Source organism: Drosophila arizonae, chromosome 2, assembly GCF_054131065.1.
Source record: "Drosophila arizonae isolate 15081-1271.41 chromosome 2, UAZ_ARI_1.0, whole genome shotgun sequence".
NCBI lineage: Eukaryota > Metazoa > Arthropoda > Insecta > Diptera > Drosophilidae > Drosophila > Drosophila arizonae.
The window spans coordinates 10854406-10868871 of record NC_142922.1 but is presented as its reverse complement, the minus strand read 5'-3'; the positions used below and the strand labels follow the sequence as shown (position 1 = coordinate 10868871).

The 14466-nt window shown below is 43.3% G+C and overlaps 1 protein-coding gene across 1 annotated transcript in view; it reads left to right on the top strand.

The window, feature by feature from the left end:
* Nucleotides 1-238: 238 nt before the first annotated feature.
* beat-IIb (beaten path IIb) overlaps nucleotides 239-14466 on the top strand; it is a 36148-nt gene continuing 21920 nt past the window's right edge. Inside the window, exon 1 of the mRNA XM_018000790.2 lies at nucleotides 239-499. The gene's annotated coding sequence lies outside the window, so the exon portion shown is untranslated. The remainder of the gene's footprint in view (nucleotides 500-14466) is intronic.

Genomic DNA, 14466 nt, shown 5'->3' with positions numbered 1-14466 from the left:
ATTCACACATACAGCACAGCTGGCAAATGGAGCATTGCAAGTGACGAAACTGTTATACGAGACTTAAGAGCGCCCCACACGGCGTATGCGTGCTCTCTGCTCGCACTCGGCTCTCTTTGGCATCCCACTGGGCTGCCTCTCGCATTCGAAGTCGGCCGGCGACGGCGAATTGAGAGCAGCAAGTCAGTCAGCCGTTCGGCTGTCCTTTCGCCGCATCGGCTGTGCAACGACTGCGAGCTGCCAGCTGCCAGTTGCCAGCAGCCAACAAAGTGAAGCAGTTCGGGCCAGTTTCTGGTGTGCATCCAGCCGGCTCAGCAAGCGGAGTCCGAGTCCGAGCACGAGTCCGAGTCTGATTCTGGTTCTGAGTGCCAAATGACGCGATACGGCGCTAAGTGATAGCCGGCATTGTGGCATGCCACGTACCATCCGCATTGTTGTGTGTTTGTGAAGCGGCAGCACTTGATGAACTAAGCGCAAGTTCCGCCCACCAGCGCATCGGGTATGTTGCACATTTATCTTATTTTCTTGCACTGCAACTTGCTGCAGTTTCGGGTTGCAGTTGCTGCCGTTGCTGCCAAAAATAAAGTAACGGCGTCAAGTTTCAAGTTGCAACTTGTAACCTAGTTTGGGTACTCGTGCCTTACCACAGCGTGCATGAATCAGGTTGTGCGAGCGAGACTGGGTGTGTGTTTGTGTGTGTTCAATTTGGGTGTGTGTGTGTGTGTGTTTGTGTGGATGGCTTGACGCGCATTGCTTGCACTTTACGCTCGCTGCCTTTTCCCTTTTTCACTTGCATTTTATGGAATTTCTCCGTGTACATATTATTCATGCCACTACCCAAAAAAAGAAAAGGGAAACAGTAGAAGCAGCAGCAGCAGCAGCAGCAGGAGCAGTGAAAAGTGCAATGGCAGCCGGGATCCGGCACAGGCAGCCGTGATTTGTATGAATGCTGCCATTAAGCTGACGACGACAGAACAGCGGCACATAAAGGCGCCAGGTGGGGCATTCAGCCAGGCTGGGTGTGGGCTAAGAAATGCTTGCCTAACTTAGCGTACGTTGCTTTCATTACGTGCCTGTTGCCCATTTTCCACGCATTTTAAATGGCAACAGGGCGTATGCGTAACAGAGTGAGAGAGAGAGTGAGAGAGAGAGGGAGAGAGAGAGAGCGCTAGCAGATTGGGGCCAACAAAAATGACGCGATAAAAGTTAGCCAAAAATACGAGAAGATGCAAACTTTGCGCTTACGAATTCAATTGCCTTAAGTTTTATTTAAAAACAAATGGTGGCAGATTTTTTAAATGACAAGAATTAAGATAACAAATTCACAGAGCGACGCAGCAGCAGCAGCAGCAGCAGAAATATGTTCAAATGCTGGAAACAGAAATGTAGAAGCGTCAAGAGAGATCGTTGGGAAAAACTTTTGTACCGGCAAATAAAACAAAAGCCCGTCAAAGCCCTGGCACGAAATTGTTACAGCGTACAAATAGAAAAGCCCAGTAATTCAACAACAACAACAACAACAATAACAACAGCAGCAGCAGCAACAGAAATAACAACAACAACAACAACAAGAGGCAATGAAATACTTAAGCCAAAGTCGCGACACAGTCAAAGTCAGGAAGCCGCATGGCTCAGCCGGATGTGCGAGGCAACCATTTGGGTAGAGGGGCGGGCGGGCAGGCAGGACGCCCTCTTGCTCGTCCGCTTCGGCAAAAAGTCTAATAAATTAAGCAATTTACATGAATTGTCGTTTGCTGCGCGCCCCCAGACAACTCATTTGTATATGGCAACAAGCAGTGGGCGTGGCAGTCTTGGGATTTGTTAAAAGTAAAAAATAAAAGCAGAGCGAGAAAAAAATACACGCACACACACACACACAAACTTTGTCGCTCGTTGACAATAATTCAAAGACTCGGCAAGAGCTCTTTGCGCCACATCAGCAACACCAACAGCAACACCAACAGCAACAGCAACACCAACAGCAGCAACAGCAGCAGCAGGCCGCAAGGTAACGGGCTCTGCAATTTGTTTAATTTTATTAAATGTATCTCCTGCTACTGCCTCTGCATCTGCTGCTGATGAGCTTGTTTTTTGCTACAACTGTTTCTTGTTGTTGTTGTTATTGTTGTTGTTGTCAATGTTTTGCTTTGTTATCGTGTTTTTTTTTGTTGTGCTCTCTGCCTCAGTTGTATGCGCTTATCTGTGCGCATTTGCAAGTTTTTATTTTTTGCAGTTGTTTGCCATTTAAAGCTATGAAATTTATGCGCATATTTTGTCCATTTGACTTTCCGTTGTTTTCCCTCATACACACATTAAACGCTCTAGTACTAGCACTATGTGTATCTGCTCAAATGAATGCCAGCTAAATAGCCGCGGGCAACAGCTCTTGTGGTAGGCGTTGCTGCCTCTGCTCCTGCTCCTGCTCCTGCTGCTGCTCCTGCTGCTGCTGCAAGTTTGGCTCGCTCACAGATAAGCAACAGTTAAAAGTTTTTTGCTGTCAAAACTTTTTGGCTCAGAGCTGATTCCCTTCTATAGTTCTGGTTGCTATTTTGAGTGTTGTTGTTGTTGCTGCTGTTGCTGCTGTTGTTGTTGTGTCAGCGTCAACACGTAGTAGTCAGAGCTAATCAAACTATTGATTGTTTGGCTGATTGCGGCAACGGATTTGACTTTGACTGCGATGTTTTTTATTGCCGACGCAGCCGACGCCAGGTGAAAGTTGTAAGTAACTTTGAAGTTTTTGGCTTTGTTTTTTTTTTTTTTTTTTTTTTTTTTGCCGGCCCAGCTTGACTTTCACTTTGGCAAACTAATACCAAAAGTTTTCGCTTTTCATTTGGTCTAGCTGGCAGGAAATTGATTTTTGATACCTTGCTGTGGCCCCACGCACGCACACCTCAACGCCTCTACGCTCCCTGAGTGAGCTTTGAACCCTTTAACGCTAAACTTTGGCAATACTTTGCTGTTGCTCCTGGCTGCTCCGACTGTTGCTCTTGGCCTTGTTGACAGCGCCTCATCATCTTGTTGCCTGGTGCTAACCTCTTTGACATGTAAAAACGAATTTGCCATGCGTTCGCTTTTGACACTTTCCCGAGCTGTTTATTGATTTTGCATAAACAGGCAAACTGAAAGAAAATGTCTGTCTGCCTGTCTGCCTGTCGCTGAGTGTGTGTGGGTGTGTCTGAAAATGGAAACTCTGATATAGAATTGCTTGCGATTGCTTTTCCATATGCTGTATACAATATAGAGTATAAGCACCTTTGCCCGAAACACTTTAAGCACATTCTGCTGCAGAGGTTCAGCTCTGCTCGAACACTTGATCAACAAACTAAATGTGGTCCACACATTCTGTCCCACCTTGCAGAGCCCGGCCAGAATCGGTGCCAACAAGAACTCAATTTAAACATGCATGTAAACACACACCACCTGCTGCAACCGAGGGCCATCTGCAAATGTTTAGAAAAGCTCTTTGCGGCGCACAAAGTTTCACTTGACACGAAATACTTAAAGTGCTGGACCAACCCACCTCTGCCAGCCCTTCCAATCTACTCAGTCACTCTTCCAACAACAATAAAAAAAAAATGAGGAAAAAAAATATCAACAGAATTTTTTGTGTTGCATAATTATTTTTCCTAAGCGCACACATTTTTGTCACTTGCCAGGGGTAAAATGGCATTTTTGCGGTTATTTAAGCCATTGCATAAATTTCAGCACAAAATGAATACCAACTCACACGCACACACACACACATATGCAAATTTACCGACAAGCGGGTGCTAAAGGCCAAGGCATGCAATTGCAGGAGCCAGCAGCAGGTCCAGCTTCGTGGCATAATGTTGCTGATCCCTTTGCAAAGAGGCAGACGTGCACACACACACACACACGCACGCACGCAAACCCTCGCACACATACGTGCGCTCACATTGAAACTCGCTTCAATGTCAAAGTTACGCCAGGAATGTGTGGAAAATTATTTTGCGATATAAAGCGCGAATGAAAAATGTATAAAATATTCAAAGAAGCATTTCAGTCAGCATCAGCATCAGCATCAGGGCGAGGCGAGCTGCTCGCCTGCAATTTCATGTGGCACATAAGCAGCGTCTGAGCAAATTAAAATGTACAAAATTTTGAAACAATTCACGCGAATGCAAACGCGTTTTGCAATTTATGATACGAAGTAGACCCAAGATGGAGATGAGTGTGGCTGGTGTTGGAGAAATGGAGAACTTTCAGCTGCTAAACTTGAGCGATAATTCGAAAAACAAAAGCAAATAAGAAAGCAAAAAACACGAAAAGAAAAGGGAAAACAAAAAACTGATTTAAGTTTTAAGCGTTTAACGCTTTACAACCACAAAATGTCGACTCAAAGTTTCTCACACGCGTCGTACTTCCCTTCCCCCGCAGAGGGAGCAGCAGGGAAGCGCAATTTCATTGTCATGTTAGCCCAAGTCATAAAGTCAACGATGGAATGCAAAGTGCCGAAGTTTTAATTTAAATTTGCCAAGCTTCGCACTAAGGGCAACAACAACATCCGCAAAAATAAAGAGAAACGTGTAAAAATCAAAAAAAGAAACCTAACCAAAGAAAAGCCAGGCGCTTCCATAACCAGGAAAAAAGCTGAAACGAAAAGTGTGAGGAGCTGAACGCAAGCTGAGAGGCTGCATAAAGGTAGTTTCGATTGCCAAATACCCTGCACGGTCAGCAATGCTTATATGCATATGTGGTAAGCCAATAGCCAATTACCTCTAGTATACTAACAAATTGGGAATGAGATGGATGATAAATTTGGTTGCAAAGTTAATAGAGTGGAATAGAGCAAAAGTGAATAGAGCAGACCTATTTAGTATATGTATAATTAAAAGTTATATTTTATATTTAGCTCATAAATAAATTAGAAACTATATAGCTCACTCTTGACTAGAAACCCGCAAAAGATAGTCTACATACCCTGGACACCTCAATGGCTTTACCCACTCATGCATAAATTTGAGAAGCCATCAAAGCTCCGCTACATGTAGGTTCTCTGCATATATTTTAGTTTTCATTTTTATTTTAGTTTTTCAAGTGTAAAAAATTATTTTTATAAACTGAGCTCAAAAATCAAGTTGTAATATCTAATAATTTAAAAATAATTTAATATAATAATAATAATAATAATTCTACTTTTCTATATTTTCAAGAGAATTTATTTTATTTGTTAAATATATACTTATTTAATTATACATATATTATTTTATTTTATTTTTTATTTTAATAACCATTTTATATCATATCATAGTTATATTCATTTTGATACAGATATTTTCGATAGACGTTAAAATCAACAGTAAATTCAAAAACCCATATTGTATTTCCCAAATCCGAAACCCAAGTTTAGGCAACGGGAAAATATAAACATATTTCTGGGATTTACAGCTGCAGCCAAAAGACACCAACAAAAATATGCAGTGAAAGGCTTGGAAGGCTTGAAAAGTCCGAAAAATCTGGCAAAGACGCTTTCACTTGCAACTTTAACGGGTAGCGGATGAAAAAGAAAAATAAAATGCAGACAGAAAATACGATGCCTTTGAGTAACACAGCTTCTGAGTAACACTCGCTGAGTAACCACGGCGTTATCTGCATAACTCATACGCACTGTATGTCCGCGCTGGTGGCCGCAAAGCGGAATGTGCGATCCCTCGACAGCCGCCGCCATACACTTTATCCGTTGTGGGAACGCATAAAGTGGAAAGGAATCTTCGTTCCTACCAGATGGCGTATGGTACAACCAGAGGGGGAAAGAGAAAAAGAGAGAGAGAGGGAGGGACTCCATGGAAACTCAGCCATGCATACGAGTTTTTACGTTAATACACCGACAGCCCCCTCTCTTTCTCTCTTTCTTTCTCTCTCTCTCTCTCTCTCCCTCTCTCTCTCTCTCTTGCTGCATTTGAACCTACAATATGAGCAGGAACTTCACATGGTATAAATATTCATGATATAGATGCCATATCGATTGAAATCAGTTGGAAAATAGCAGTAGCCAAAATGCAGTTTTAAATTCTTGAAAATCTGTAGAATTGTCACCAAGTTTGTCTTTTCCTCTTCGCAATTGTCGCGTGCTTGGCTTGAAACAATGACTGACTGACTGCTGACAGGATGCCTAGCTGATGGGCAGCAGCGGCAAGCGAACGTTCACAGAGTCTGCAGGAGCCAGACTAATGAGGGCGTATTCTGTGTACGTGCCACTCGAGTGTCTTTGAAAACTTTGTGCTAGCTTGTGATACCCTACAAAACAATGTAAAGGGTATACAAGCAACACAACTGCCAAACAAAGTTTGCAGCACAAAAGAAACAGGCACAAGAAAGCTGCTGTGTGCGTGTGTGCGTGTCTGTGTGCGTGTGTGCGTGTGACAATAGGCGGGTCCCTAATAAAACAGGAAAATCCTACCTGATGGCAGGTAAAACCAATCTGGAATACTTTGGGGCGTGGTGACATATTGAGCACGCTGCGCTGCGTCTGCCTGCCGTGGCAACAAAAGGCTCAAGGGAGTCGCAAGGCAGTTGCTAGACTGGAGCAACTTAGGAAGTAGGCAAAGAAGTTGCCAAAGTCACAAATCATTCAATTTGCCCATTCAGGCTGGCCGAAAAATGTTGCATGAAGCTAAAGTTGGCTTGCTTCAAGAATTGCAGAACTTAACTATGCTAAGCCACACACACACACACACACACATATATATATATATATATATATATATATATATATATATATATATATATATATATATATATATATATATATATATATATATATGCATAGAATCCAAATGTCATCCAATTTGCATTCATATAATTTGCGACAATAGAATGGCAAATGCTTCGCTGCTAATTACCATCGATTCACTGTATTTTCCGCATTGAATGGGAAACACAAGAGAACGAATAAAAAAGCAGAGAATGTGTGGCAAATGGAAGTTTCGCAACTGATTGAGTCAATGATGATGCCATTAAAAGTCGCAAATTGATGTTTTTGTTTCAATAACATGTGTATGTGTGTTAGTGTGTGTGTGTTAGTGTGTGTGTGTGTGTGTGTGTGTGTGAGCTGGTGTGCGCCAATTATAATTGTTAGTGTGTGTATTTGGTATTCTAGGAACGGAAACATACCAAGAGATTTATTTTTGATATTTCCGCTCAAGCAGAGCAACAATATGAGAGACTATGAGAATACAGCGAATGCTTCGAAACTTTTTCGATAAAAATGTAAATTTATTAGATATGTGTAACAAACAATCTGAAGCTTAGCCTGTGTATGTATGCTGTCCTACATATGTCGGTGTATGTGTGTGTGTGTGTGAAAACTATGAACAAACGAATGACAATAACGTTGATGACACTGACATTTGTCTGTGTGTATGTGTGTGTGTATGGGGAACATTGGGGGCTGTCGATGGCTGCTAGACGCTGTTAGCGAGTGGGTGATGATCTCTGGCCATCACGCACGAGTGGCTGAATCATATTTCTATGATTTTTTATTGACGCATTCTGATATGCCAGTTAACAATTCATTCATTGACTTCGGCGCAATTTGTATATGATTATTGTATATACAAATTTTATTTATTTTGTTAGTTGAGCTTAGCACGCGTGCTGACTTTTTAGTAGTTGACTCTGGTTCCTCCTTTTTCTCTCTCTATCTCTCTCCCTCTCTCTCTGTCTCTCGTAACTCATCTGTTTTATGTTGCGCAACAAATTATTCATGAAAACTTTGCGTATAACATAAAAAATTTATCACATAAAACTGCGCTGTGTGACAAGGCGTAAATATTGCGAGTCCAGGAGAGGCAAATAGAAGTAACCGTAGGCGCAAGTGAAAATAAAAAGTTTCTTTTACAACGGAACCAAGTCAGGATTCAGATTCAGGTCTATGAAATCATATTATCGCTCATATGAGTTGGACTCAGAGTTCGACAGGCTACACATTTTATTGGTCGGATTATGTTATAGCCCCGTTAATGCTTAGCCACTCAGAAGTCTATGTATTTTTCGAAATAAATAGATTCATACGTATGCCCGCATTGAAATGGAGAATTCACTTCATATGTATATGCACAAAATGATATAATTAAGGCTTAAATTGATTACACAGACAGTTAAACAAACAGCGAAAGAGAGAGACAGAGAGACAGAGAGAGAGAGAAAGAGAGGGTGAGAGAAGGCAGAGACAGCTGGGGCTATCGGTAAATAAAGTAGTATTTATCAATATTTCAATGAGCCCATGTCGGATCAAGTGCCGTTGGTTTATAAATTAATCAATGAATTGCATTTAACGGTAATAAATTTTTAAAGCACGCACTTTAACCGATAAACACACACAAAATTGAAAATTCACACAATCAGCAGTAATCGCAGTGCAATGCACACAACAAACGGGGAATATTAAAAACGAGAAGAAGCAGCTGCGGATGCGGATGCGGATGCAAAGGGAGGAATGAAAAGGAGAATTAAGGTTCTTGCCAAATTTCACAAACATCTCGATTCGCACAGAGAGCAGGCGAGGAGGGACAATGGTACACTGGGACAATGGACAGTGGACACAATGGAATGGATGACAGGACGATAGAGGGCTATTATGTTCAAATTATGCGTTACAAAGTCAGAAGCAAACAGTTGAACAATGAGAGGACGGCTCACATCCCTTACGCCAATATCTATTTAAGATGCAGCCAAAGGAGTCCGTTAAGTGTGGAGCGGGGGCAAAACATATTTTTAAATCAAAGTGAAAGAAAGCAAACCGCTATTAGGCCACATCGTGGGGGGGTGGTAGATGGTTAAATCCGAAAAAGGTTACAAATAGCCAACATAAAAAAGTTTATTGGCGCAAAAGGATTGAAAGCAACGCTCGGTCCATCGGCCGGACATCAGCCGGACATCGGCGACAGGATCAGAGCGGCCGGAACGTAGCCTGCATGCCAAATCGATGCCTTCGCCCGATGCCTGGCCCCAATAATATGCTCAATGGTGGGCACGGCCCAGCCGTATTTATTGTTGTTTATGTGCTCGGGATCTGAATGCCAGGCCAATGGTCCACGCTGTCATTGTCCAAAGTGAAACCCACAAACGCCTTTGATTTTCATTTTACGCTTCAGTCTCGGGGCTTTTCGCTTGTCGCCTTTTGCCTTTCGATTTTCGTTTTTTTTTTTCTTTCGTTTTTTCGTTTTTGGTCTTTCGATTGCTTTTGTTTGCCGTTGTTAAAAAACATTTATGCACCATAATCAAAAGCAATGCGACACCCACACATGTTGCTATTGTTATAGCCACAATTGTTGTTGTTGTTGTGGCTGTTGTTGCTATTGTTGTTGCTGTTGCTATAGTTGCGAGATCACACAGTTCAGCTGAGTCCTGGGCAAGGTTATGGCATTTGATTATTGCCTAGGATTAGGCTATAATTGCGTATCGCATTTCGTTATTTGTTTTCATCCCACAATGTCTCCTCGTCGCTTCGAGCCGAGAGACGCTGCCATTAGCTGCTCGTATAATGTGCTCGGTGCCGTTTCATTGCCAAAGGGGAATTGGGAGTCGGTATAAATGCGGCAATATGTTGTGATGAGCTTCAAAGCCGATAATTCCAGCAAATTGATGCGTTTTATAATTCGCCCCATTTTAATATACGCTGCGTATGAGTTATATTTTGCCGAGAGCACCGTGAGCTGCGCACCAACCAAGCAGAGGACAACAGAAATGTCGGTATGAAATTGTCCGCTTGCTCTCGAGCTGAATTCTGGAATTGGCTTAAAAATTTCGGGCATATTTGGTAACGGGTCATTAAATACGGAAATTGAGTCAACAAAGCCAAAACGCCAAACAGGAAGGAAATACACACAGCCCACGAGTACACACATAACAGCACACATTCCCTCACACACACACACACACGCACACACATACAGGCACTGGCTTACATTCAGTTACAGTTGGAAAACAACTCGACAGCGTTTTTGTGGCTACGCAAAGTTAAGGTTACCGAAAAGATTCCTTGAATTCAGTTGCTTGGCTATTTTTGTTGTAGCTATTCCCCTGGTTTTGATTATGTAACATTTGGCTGGGGCCAGCACTGGCCCCCTTGCTCCCTTGCCCACTTGCCCCCTTAACCCCCCTTTCACGCACACAGACACACTCTCACACATATGCAAACTCGGTAATTGCTGTGCAAAGAAAAGAGCAACAGCGGCAGTTTTCTTGCTCCCTCTTTCTCTCTCTCTCTCTCTCTTTCTCTCTCTCACCCCCTCGATTGGCTGCCAATAACAGTGAAGGGAACGCGCTCCCATGCACACAACACAACAATATGTTTGCGTGTGTCTCTGCCTGTGGCTGCTGACTGAGTCAGAGGTTGTCCAATTGGACATGGGCGAGCATCCGTCTGTGGGGGCTGCCGGTCAAGCGTAAAATGCAAAGCATATTCCCATTCACATATTTGAATTTCTTTATTTCGCTCGCTCTATACAATTTTTGATGTAGATTTGTTTGGAGCTGCCGTTGGCGACCGCCGCGCCCTGACAAAGTTGGAGCTGCTCGACCAGAAGATACCCAGGGTTTGCAGCGAAAACTTTGCTAGGAAACTCTGTGCGGATAATTAGTGTAGACAAAGCCAACTTGGACTCGCCTATTCGAGCTGTAAATGAGCTGAGATATTTAAGCTTTGCTTAACAAACTTCCTACTTTACTTAAGTTAACAGTTCGAACTTCTTTCTGCTCCTAATTTATTTATGATAACAACGATTATGCAAAGAGTTTGCTTAGTTCGAAACTCCGAAGAAATAATTGTGCAGATTACACTTACAGAGAGAGGGGAAGAGAGGGAGGGGGGGAGAGATTGATGCGTATATCCGGAGGAATGCAGGTTGTCGCTTCAATTTGTATAGAGCACAGCAAAGGCAGCGCCCTGAAGTATGCCATAAACATAATTAAAATGTTTTTAATTTACATTTGCCAAGTGGCAAGAAAATTAACTTTTCAGCATTGTTGGCGACAATCTCATGCAGGGGCTGGCTGCCGTTCGAGCCGTGATCACGAAATGGCTCTGGGCCAGGGTCGTCATGGGCTATGCAACAGCAACAAGCGCAATTAACATATTTTATCAATCTTTTCACATTGCCCCCATGTTGCCCCCCTGCCTATGCCCCTGCCCCAGTCACAGCCCCATCTTGTTCATGCGCTATCGCCATTGCCCCGTCCGCACTTACGCAATTTAAATAACTCAAGTGGCAAACGGCACATCGCAAGGACACTCGACAGAGGCGCAGACATACGAGCATCAGGAGGCGGGCAGACAGCCATGCCTACTGGAGGCAAGAAGGCAGCCAGCGTCATCCACATAAACACATTAACACTTTGTGCGTGTGCGCGCCTGTATATGTGTGTGTGTGTTTGTGTGTGGCGCAGGTGCTGAGAGGGTAGCGGGGCCAAAGTTGGCCAGGCCACATTAAGCTCAGCGAGTTTTTTTGCCCGGGTCACTGGGCCGCAAGGTCGCCCCGCATTACGCACTTGGCCAACTGAGACATCAGGCGGATAAGCAGGACTCGCAATTCAGCGGCAAACACGCGGCAAAACCAAGCACATAAATTACACTTTAATTTTGCAGCATTTTTGGCCACGGCTTATAAATCAACAGAACCGGACGGGGCGGGGCGGGGCGGGGCTGGATTGGGCTGAGCTGGTCTGTTATGGGCGGAGCGAAAACGAAAATGAAAATGAAAATAAAAATATGAGCAAGTGCCACCATGAAGCGACAGCTGCTGCCTGGGTCTCTGCTCTCTGCTCTCTGCTCTCTGCCATCCGCTGGGCCATGTCCATGGGCAATATTGAAATTTCAATTTAATTACATGCATTGAGCGGAGCAAAGGAACTCCATGCTGCCCACCACTTGCCAACAAAACGAACAGTCGAGCAACAACAACAGCAACAACAACAACAACAGCAACAATATTAGCAGCAACAAGCCAAAGCGCAAAAAATTTGAAGTGCACTGTGGTCACAGCGAAATTTGTTGAGATAATTGTGCGCAAATTGTATTATTATGAAATGGGCATCCGTTTTTGGGTGCTTTGCTACTCTCGCACTTATTATCAAAATTGGATTTCGAGTGCGGCTCGACCACGGCCTGGCTTAACTTTGACCTTAACAACACTAACTCAGTTCGGCTCTTTGCGTAATTGGATAATGGTCGAGATTTGGCTGAGACGAGAAAGAAAGCCAAGCAAATCCAATTAGCTGCAACCAGAAAAGGAACTGCGTCCAGAGCGAGGAGCTGCTGCCATTGAAACTTTCACACTGTGCTGTCCGGAAAATAGCTCAGCCAGCGGGCACAAATGTGTCAAAGATCTATTACGCTCGCACGAATCTCTTAAAGTCAACTAAATACCTTGAATGGCCAGAGTGAAATATGGGGCGAAGATACATATGTTTGTAGTGAAATCATTGTATATAAGTATTTATGCCAGAATATTGTGCTTATCATATAATTGACTAATATGCTTTAACATGTTTCCTTGAGGCCAAACTTTATTCTTCCCAATCAAGTGCAATGCTGCTTAGATTAAGTTTAATATTAAACTCACAAATCTCACAGCTTTAATATGAATACAATATTTGTAATAAATTGTTCAGCATACCCGAATAACAATTTGTAATTTGATAAACATACTTATTGGAATATATTCCATTCCATTGGTACAGAGTCAGCCAGTTACTATCAACTAGTTTTTATATAAATATGCATATATGGTTTACTCGCATATTTATCGCTTTAAATATATTTGCTAAAAATGCAGCTATCCATCGATGCGTAATGCTATCCAACTAGAACTCTAATAAATATTAAATTGTTTTAAAAATGCTGAACAAACGAAGTTGATTTAACTTTTGAGAGCTATGCTCCGAAAGCTAGCTCGACTACATATACCCTGAACTGATGAAAACTAATTGATTAAACTTGTGCTAGCTGAGCTTTTTGAGGTGTTCCAATCTCATATATACCCATTGAAAATTGAGAGTAAATATAAACAGCAGCAGATGTGCTTATAAATTCCTCTTAAGGCGAAGGCGACTTTAGAATTTAAGCGGAGTCGTTATAGCCGAACTGTTTAGTCAATAATCGGAGCTATAGGAGCATAGAATGATAAACTAACAGTTCTTCGCAGCTCTTAGTTGTATGGGTATCTCACAGTCGGTCAGTCCCGACTGGAGAACTCTCACTTGTTACATTTTTAAATTTTTTATTTCTTAAATGGGCGACTAACGAGGCGTGCTGGGAGCAACAATGCAAGCCATTCTGTCGAATTCTGGGTAATGTTTTTAATTAATTCTTAGCAGCGTGGCAAATGGAAGCAAATGGAAATACAAGACACGCGAGTCGGGCGAAACACAGATTCAAAGTCAAAGTTGCCAGCAGCGTCGAATGCATAAAATGAAAATATTATGAATAAATTTCATTCATGCAAAAGTCGCCTGAAGTCCGACCGCAAGTGCGGCACTTTGGCATGTTTATATGTGGATATGTATGTGTGTGTGTGTGAGAGAGTGTGTGTGTGTGTGTGTGTATGTGAATGCGGTGACTGTGGCTCGTTAGGGTAACCACATGCCGCGGGCGCCAGGATGGGTGAAATCAATTTTAAAGGGAATTTAATAAAAATGCATTTTTGCACATTTTGTGGCAATTAAATGCTGGCCAAACGGAGTTTCCACTGCCACATTTAAGCACACATGTTGCCTTCCTTACCCGCCACCCCGACCCCCGCACCCAGCCCGGGCGAGCACGTGTAGTAATTAAGCTGATGTGCAAGATTTTGACGTGGTGCGAACATTGCCAGCAGCGGCAGGCAATTAAATTGATGCTCGAACGGACAACTTAACCCACAATTTCGGGCGCGATCTGGTGCGACAGATTTATGACAATCTTTGTATCTGGGCACTAGGCAACGCAGAGGGGATCTCGCAGTGGCTCACCTGGCTGCAGCGGCTGCTGGCGAGGGACGCGAGCCAAACACTTTTGAAATAAACATTTCAATTTGCTGCCAACACTGCGCTGTGGCAATTTGGTGTGAAAAACTTGTGGATATATTTAGATGTCGCCTGCTGTTGCCTGGGCTGCTCGCCGGCTGGCTGGGCGCGGATTTTATGGGCATGTGACGGGAACATCTTCGTGCCAATTGCATGGCAGGCGAAATGTGTCAAGTGAGCGGTGACTGATGTGGCGAGTAACTAGCAGACGCACCACCTCCCCCACCAACATCGCCTCTGGCACAATGAAGCTCAGCGAGGCAAAGCGGAGCGTAATAAGCTGCACTTGTACATAAAAAGTCTCTTTTATTGTGGAGCACAACACATGACTAGAGAGCTGGAGAGTGTAGTGGGGATATAGGGCTGGAGGGAGAAGGAGGCGGAGGCGGAGGCTCACTTAAAAAGACGTTGGCTTCATTGCGGCAATTGTCTGAGCCAGTT